Source organism: Orycteropus afer, unplaced genomic scaffold (assembly GCF_000298275.1).
Source record: "Orycteropus afer afer isolate SDZICR_OR568_19922 unplaced genomic scaffold, OryAfe1.0 scaffold00700, whole genome shotgun sequence".
NCBI lineage: Eukaryota > Metazoa > Chordata > Mammalia > Tubulidentata > Orycteropodidae > Orycteropus > Orycteropus afer.
The window spans coordinates 1055809-1063530 of record NW_006922287.1 but is presented as its reverse complement, the minus strand read 5'-3'; the positions used below and the strand labels follow the sequence as shown (position 1 = coordinate 1063530).

The window sequence follows — 7722 nt, the reverse complement described above, 5'->3', positions numbered from 1 at the left end:
TGCTTTGAGTACAAATTTACAGAGCAGAATTTATTTTACATTCAACCGTTCATGTACATTTGGTTTAATTCCCCAATTATCATCCCCAACCCTAACCCACTCACCTCCTCTCCCTTCCCAGTGCCTCCCCCCCATTCTGGTGCCCTCACACCAGCCTCAATAGGCACAACATAATACATAAAAAAACTTGTTCCACAACCTACTCCGTTGAGTAGTGACTAGGGTCTTAAAAGCTTTCGAGCGGCCATCTAAGATGCAGCTAATGGTCTCCTCTCGTCTGAAGCTCAAAAGAGTGAAGAAAACTCTTTTCATTCCCCTTATCTTGCTCTACCTAGTCTACTTTCTCATAATTCTGCAGCAGAGAATTAGATCAAAGAATCCCACACTATTGGTTCCAGTCTAATCCTATACACCCTTTCTAATCTCTGTTTCCTAAATTGGTACTTTTACTATTTCCTGACTTAACATTTCACAATGGTTCCCATTATCAATTGTAATAAGAAACAGAATCCTAATATTTTAAAGATTTAATGCTATGATATCATAAAGGAGTGAAAAAATAAACCCTTAAGCTTGCACTGCTTTTTAAAATGAACCTACCAGAAATGACTAGGTTTGCAGTGGCTGTCTGGTTCTTTTACTCCTGGTCCTAAGTTGTGGAAGACTCTATGGAAGCTGGGGAGGGCATCCTAAATGGCATCTTGTGTCTAAATCCTTGCAAATCATCTCTCATATCTTTCCTGTATTAAAACCTCCATGCCTTACCAAAACAATAAATGTAGTAAATTGAAAAAGGAAGATGTCTTTTTCCTTTTTGTCTCTTCCTCTTGCGGAAAATCCATATTTACTTCTGATTAACTTTGTTGTTCTTCAGTTATTGCAATGAAAACATGAGAGAGCAATGAGAATTCTTGAAGGTTTTATGGGTGGATCCCACTTTTCTATTATTTGATTCACTTGGTGATAACAGAGGACCAATAACCTAAAACCATTGGGTAATTTTCTAAAGAAGACCAGCAACTGCATTATGGTCCTTTGTTAGAGATGGAATGTCTATCACTGGCTGCTAGCCTTCTGTCAAATGAATGCCATTTAGACAGTGGTTCGATGGGAGAGTGATGGAAGGTCAACCCCAAACTGAAGTGAGTCAGCAGTGGTATTTTTGTGTTTGGGGTAATATGTGTTAATTCTTCTAGTCTGGCAAGATGCTAACATGATAGTCATTCTTTTGACACTGCTTTGCATTTAAAGGACTTTGCTAATTTTACTTTAGGAGCACGTCTTCTTTGAAAATTACAACTATGTCCTTACTTGTGGATGTACATTTGTAAAAATTAAATCCTAATGTGATGTCAATTCTGTATGGTAATTATCTAGCTATTCACATTTCTTGAGGTTAGATGACCTCTGGTAGCACAGTGCCTAAGGCATCTGACTGCTAACCAGAAGGTTGGTGGTTCAAACCCATCAGCCACTCCGCAGAAGCAAGACTGGGCAATCTACTTCCATAAAGATTTGCCACCTCGGAAACTCAATGGGATTGCTATGAGTTGGAACTGACTCAACGGTAGTAGGTTTGGTTTTGTTTTAGATGAAATCTTTAGGCCTTGTTGCTATATTTTGGGTAGATAATGAGTTAGAAACTTCAGCAGGATGTCTGTACACCCACTTCTCAATTATGGACAGGGTTAGGTATCAAAGACCAGGTCATCATGTGAAGTTGGTGCTCTGTGAGGGTTGAGAGCTGTGCCCCATCCCTTCCCTCCATTGCTCACTGAATTTCAGGCACTCCTGGTGCATCTCGGAATATGCATGGTACAGTAGGTCACTTTCCCCACCATACCTTCCCTGCCACTGTGTTTCCTGTGGGAGTTGAGAGTGGTGGTTGCGTGTTTCTGGCCTCCCAGCACCCACCCTGGGCAGGGACCTTGCTCGTCCTCTACCTGCTGCCTCCTGCTATCCACCTGGGTTGGAGCTCAGCTCTTCCTCTAAACACCCTGGCTCAGCAGCTATGCACAACCTCCTTTTCCCTTTCCTACCCTTCACATTGACCTTGCTGGTACCTTTGGGCCCTTGACTGGCCTCTCCCTGCCCACCCATGACCTCACGTCATCTCGCTGTCACCTTGTGCCCTCTGTGGCAAGACTGAGATGTTGCAGATGAATGGGAGAAGGTGTCCCATGGCCAAATGGCTGCCACCCCTTGTATTCTCAGTTGTCTGTGGGGTCGCAGGTATGTTGTTTGAAGGGGAGCATGGAGGGCACCCTGGGGCCAGCCGCGTCCATGTGTAGGACCAGAACCATCGGTGATGCCACCTGAGAATTTTTCCAATCGTCATAAATGCAAAATTTTATATAATAAGATAGACGGTAAGTGAGGAGTATTATAGTATTGAGGCAGAATTCTTCTACCTTAGGAAACCTCAGTTTTTGCCTTTAAGACCCACAACTGATTGAGTGAGGCCCACTCACTTTGTTGTTGTTGTTGTTATGTGCCGACAAGTTGGACCCAACTCATAGCGACCCCTCTTTGGGTTTCGGAGGCAGTATCACTACGGAAGTAAATTGCCCCATCTTCCTTCCAAGGAGTGGCTGGTGGGTTTGAACTGCCAGCCTTCTGGTTAGCAGTCAAGTGCCTGAGGCACTATGCTACCAGAGCCCACCTGAATTTAGAGACCATCTCAAGAATAATTTTTACATTGATCACTAATGACCGAAGACCAGATGAATTAGATGAAATTAAGGACATCATACATGAAGAAAGAAACAGGCCACAAAGAGACAGGAAAGGAAGAAAAGACCAAAATAGATTTAGAAGAGATTCTGAAACTTGCTCTTGAATGTAGAATAGCTAAAACATAAAGAAGAATGAAAAGAAACTGAAGAACAAGTAAGAGAACTAAAAGCTGACCAGCAAATTTCAGAGGGCAGCTTGGCAAAACTTAAATATTATAAAATGAACAAAGATCTGGAGTTAGAAAATGAAAAGATAAGAACATGCTTGGCATTTCTCAAATTGAAAGAACTTAAGAAAAAACTCAAGCCTTGAGTGGCAGTATTGAAGGATTGTTTTAGCATATGATCAAAAACTGATGGTATTGAAGGACAAAGTCCAAGCTGCACTGAAGACAGTGGCAAAAACAAGCCTCCAGGAACTGATTGGATACCAACTGGTGTTTCAACATGGACACAACACTGAAAGTGCTCATTTATCTATGCCAAGAAATTTGGAAGATAGCCACCTTTTCAACTGATTCATATACAGGCTCATTCCAAAGAAAGGTAATCTAGAGAGAAGAGTTAAGATGATGAACTAGGCAGACATGCTACACAGAACCTCTACAACAAAGACCTGAGAAACCAAATGAAAGAATTACAGATGCTAATCCTGGAACCATGAGCTTCAAAAGAAAGGATAAAGAAGTAGCTCAAATCCGGCTTAGAAGAAGAAACTGAATGAAAATAGTGAACAAGCAGACATACAGAGTGGTGCATTGCCAGCTGGCCTGGCACAGAGTGGCCATTTTGAATTATTGCAAGCAGCATTCTGATCAGGGCAGGAACCAGCTAACAGGCTCCACTTGCCCAGGATTGTACGTGCCCATGCTGGTGGCTGGCAACCAGAGAAGTATGATCATCCCCTCATACTTGAAACCTCCCGGTGACCAGAGTTATGGCTGCCACTTATCCCTGCCAGGTGGCTGGTGGTGGCCTCCTCCTGCTATCCCTGCCCCACTCAGTGGTCCATCCAGCCAGCCTTTCTCCACCTCACCAAGGCTCTCCTCCACTCCACTTCTCCTGCAGCCTGTGGTGCACTCTGTCCTGTTTGTTTTTCTTTTCTTTTTTAATTTCTGCCTCCACTTCCTTTCCTTTTTTTTTTCTCACCTGGTGGCAGGCAGCAACTGTGTCCACACTTATTCCACCTGCCACCCAACCACTAGGTGAGTGCCACCAACCACTCTGCACCACTTTATCATTGACAGATGGAGGCCAACACCAGCCTACATTATCTTCAACTGTTCTATACAAACAGCAAACAGAGACCTGTGTACACATTGCCATGTGCTACCACACCCATCAGGAGACAGGTGGTATGCACCTAAGTAGCTCACTGCCCTAACTGACTGGATATATCAAAACAAAATAAGCACCACCCCAAACAAACAAACAAACAAACCTAGGGGAAACACACCAGCATAGAATGATCAGGTAAATACAACCTCACCACAATGTTGGAAACAACAAACAACTTCAGTTCACAAAGAAACAAGACAAAGTGGCTGAAACGAGTGACCAAAATACGGAGACAGAAAACCTTCCTGAGGAAGAAATGATATTGAAACTACTTAGTAAGGAATTCAAAAGAATCATATTTATAACCCTTCAACAGATTAAGAAAGAGATCAAGGAGAACAGGCATAACTCTGAGAAAAAATCAGGAAAAAAATACAAGAACACATTGACAAAATAAATGGAAAATTAGAAACCATATAAAAACAGCAACCAGAAATCTAGAATTAATAGTAAAACTTCAGAAATAGATAACACATTGGAAGAGCAAAGGAGTAGAATTGAATCACTGGAAGATAGAATTAGCAAAATTGAAGACAAATCTCTTAAAATATAGAGACCATCTGAAGAAAGATTTGATGCATTGAACACCAATGACAGAAGACCAGATGAGTTGTGGAATGACATCAAGTATATCATACATGAAGAAAGCAAAAGCTCATTAAAAATACAGGAAAGAAAGCAAAGACTAAAATGGAAGTCAGAAGAGACTCTGAAAGTTGCTATTGAACATATAATTGTTGTTGTTTGGTGCCGTCGAGTTGGTTCCAAGTCATAGTGACTCTGTACAAGAGAATGAAACTGACTGGTCCTGCACCATCCTCACATTCATTGCTATGCTTGAGCCCATTGTTGCAGCCACTGTGTCAATCCATCTTCTTGAGGGTCTCCCCGTTTTCTCTGACCTGCTTCTTTATCAAGCGTGCTATCCTTCTCCAAGAATTGGTCCCTTTTGACAACCTGGCCAAGGTAGGTGAGATGGTGTCTGGCCATTCTTGCTTCTGAGGAACATTCTGGCTGTCCTTCCTTCAAAACAGATTTGTTCATTCTTCTAGCTGTGCACAGTACATTTAATATTCTTCACTAACACCACAATTCAAATGCATCAATTCTGTGGTTTTCTTTATTCTTTGTCCAGCTCTCACATGCATATGAGGCTATTGAAAATAACCATGGCTTGGGTCAGGCTAACCTTAGACTTCAAAGTGACATCTTTGCTCTTAAACACTTTAAAGTGGTCTTTTGCAGCAGATTTACCCAATGTAATGCATCACTTAATTTTTTGATTACTGCTTCCATAGACATTGATTGTGGATCCAAATAAAATGAAATCTTTGACTTCATTTATTTCTCCACTAACCAATGATGTTGCATATTGGTGCAGTTGTAAGGCTTTTTCTTTTCTTTACATTGAGGTGTAATCCATAATGAAGGCAGTAGTCTTTGACTTCATTAGTAAGTGCTTCATATCTTCTTCACTTCAAGCAAGCAATGTTGTGCCATGTACATATTTCAGGTTGTTAATGAGTTTTCCTCAAATACTGATACCACGTTCTTCATATAGTTCAGCTTCTTGGATTATTTGCTCAGCATACACATTGAATAAGTGTGGTGAAAAGATACAACCTTGACACATATCTTTCCTGAAGGGTCTAGGAATTGGTGGAATATAATTTGGTATGTTTCTGCAAATGTATGCAACGCTAGAAACACTCATGCATTTATGCAAGAAATTTGGAAGGCAGCTACCTGGCCAACTGTCTGGAAGAGATCCATATTTGTTCCCGTTTCATAGAACGTTGATCAAATAGAATGTGGAAATTATCAAATCATATCATTAATGTCACGCACAAGTAAATCTTTTGCTGAAAATAATGAAAAAATGGTTGCAGCAGTATGTACAGTGAACTGCCAGAGTTCAAGCCAGGTTCAGCAGAAGGTGTGGAATGAAGCATGTCGTTGCTGGTGCCAGATGGATCTTGGCTGAAAGGAAGGAATACCAGAAAGATGTTTACCTGTCTTTTGTTGACTATGCAAAGGCATTTGGCTGTGTGAATAACAACAATTTATGAATAACATTGAGAAGAACAGGGATTCCAGAATACTTAGTTGTGCTCTTGCAGGAACCGGGAGGCAGTCATTCACTTAGAAGAAGGGAATACTGCATGGTTTAAAATCAGGAGAGGTGTGCATCACACTTACATCCTTTCACCATACTTAGACCTACTCCTCATTTATCGACTGTCTTGTTATCTGGCATTTCACATTTACTTCAATAGTTAAAAATCTCTACTACCCGACTGTTTTGACGTTAGTGATGCATGTCTCGCGGTAATGAATGTAGAGGTGAAAGGCCAACATAATGCTGGCTGTGATGGTTAAAGTTATGGGCCAACTTGGTGGGTCCATGATTCTCAGTGATTTGACAGTTATAGTATGATATAATTTAACAATTACATAATGATATAGTCATCCTCTATGTTGTGGTCAGATGTGGTCATCTCCATTTTCACATAGTAACAATTTTCATGTTAACGACCTGGTCTTTGGGACCTAACCATATCTAAATGGTAAGATGTGTATTCAGTCTGTATGCTGAGGAAATAAGCTGAGAATCTGGACTCTAGGAAGAAGAATGTGGTATTAGGTTTGTAGGGAGACTCATTAATGACCTGTGATATGCAGGAGACTCCACTTTGTTTGGTGAAAGTGAAGAGGACTTGAAACACTGATTAAACAAGATCAAAACCCACAGCCATTATTATAGATTATACCTCAACATGAAACAAAAATCATTACAGCTGGACCAAGATTCAGCCTGAAGTTAAATAGAGAAAAATTGAAGTTGTCAAGGATTTCATTTTACTTGAATCCGCAATCAATGCACATAGTAGCAACAGAAAAGACATCAAACACTGTATTACACACGGAAAACCTACTGCAAAAGACTAAAGTGTTAAAGAACAGACATGTCACCTTGAGAACTAAGTTGTACCTGACCCAAGCCATGGTATTTTCAGTTGCCTCATGTGCATATGCAATCTGGACAATGAATAAGGAATACCAAAGAAGAATTGATGCATTTGAACTGTGATGCTGGCAAAGAGTGTTTACAATACCATGGACTTTCAGAAGAAAGAGCAAATCTCTCTTGGAGCCAGAATTCTTCTTCGAAGTGAGAATGGCAAGATTCTGTTTTGTATACTTCAGACATTTCATCAGGAGGGACCAGTCCCTAGAGAAGGACGTCATGCTTGGAAAAGTAGAATGCCAAAGGAAAGGGAGATCCGCAGTGAGATGAATTGCTACAGTGGCCGCAACAGTGGCCGCAAGCACAGCAATAATTGTGAGGATGGAGCAGGCCTGGGCAGAGTTTCGTTCTGTTGTACGTAGGATCGCTGTGCGTCAGGACTGTCTCGATGACACCTAACAGCAATCCTTACGAGAGCAGATCTCCAGATCTCTCCCCTGTGATGCTGGTGGCTGCGTCAAATGCCATCCTTTGAGTGATTAGCTGAGTGGTTAACCATTGCGTCACTACGGCTCTGTGGTAGTTCAGTTTGTGTGCCAACGTGGCTGGGCCTGGTTGAGTGGCTGGGCAGCTGGATGTAGTATTCCCCATGATGAGACTGGTAATTGACTCCATGGTGTA

General features: G+C 41.4%; 1 protein-coding gene across 1 annotated transcript in view; it reads left to right on the top strand.

Moving 5' to 3' along the window:
* The window catches only part of LOC103211144 (dynein axonemal heavy chain 5), a 240282-nt gene that overhangs the window by 87782 nt on the left and 144778 nt on the right, over positions 1-7722 (top strand). The gene's annotated exons all lie outside the window — the stretch shown is intronic.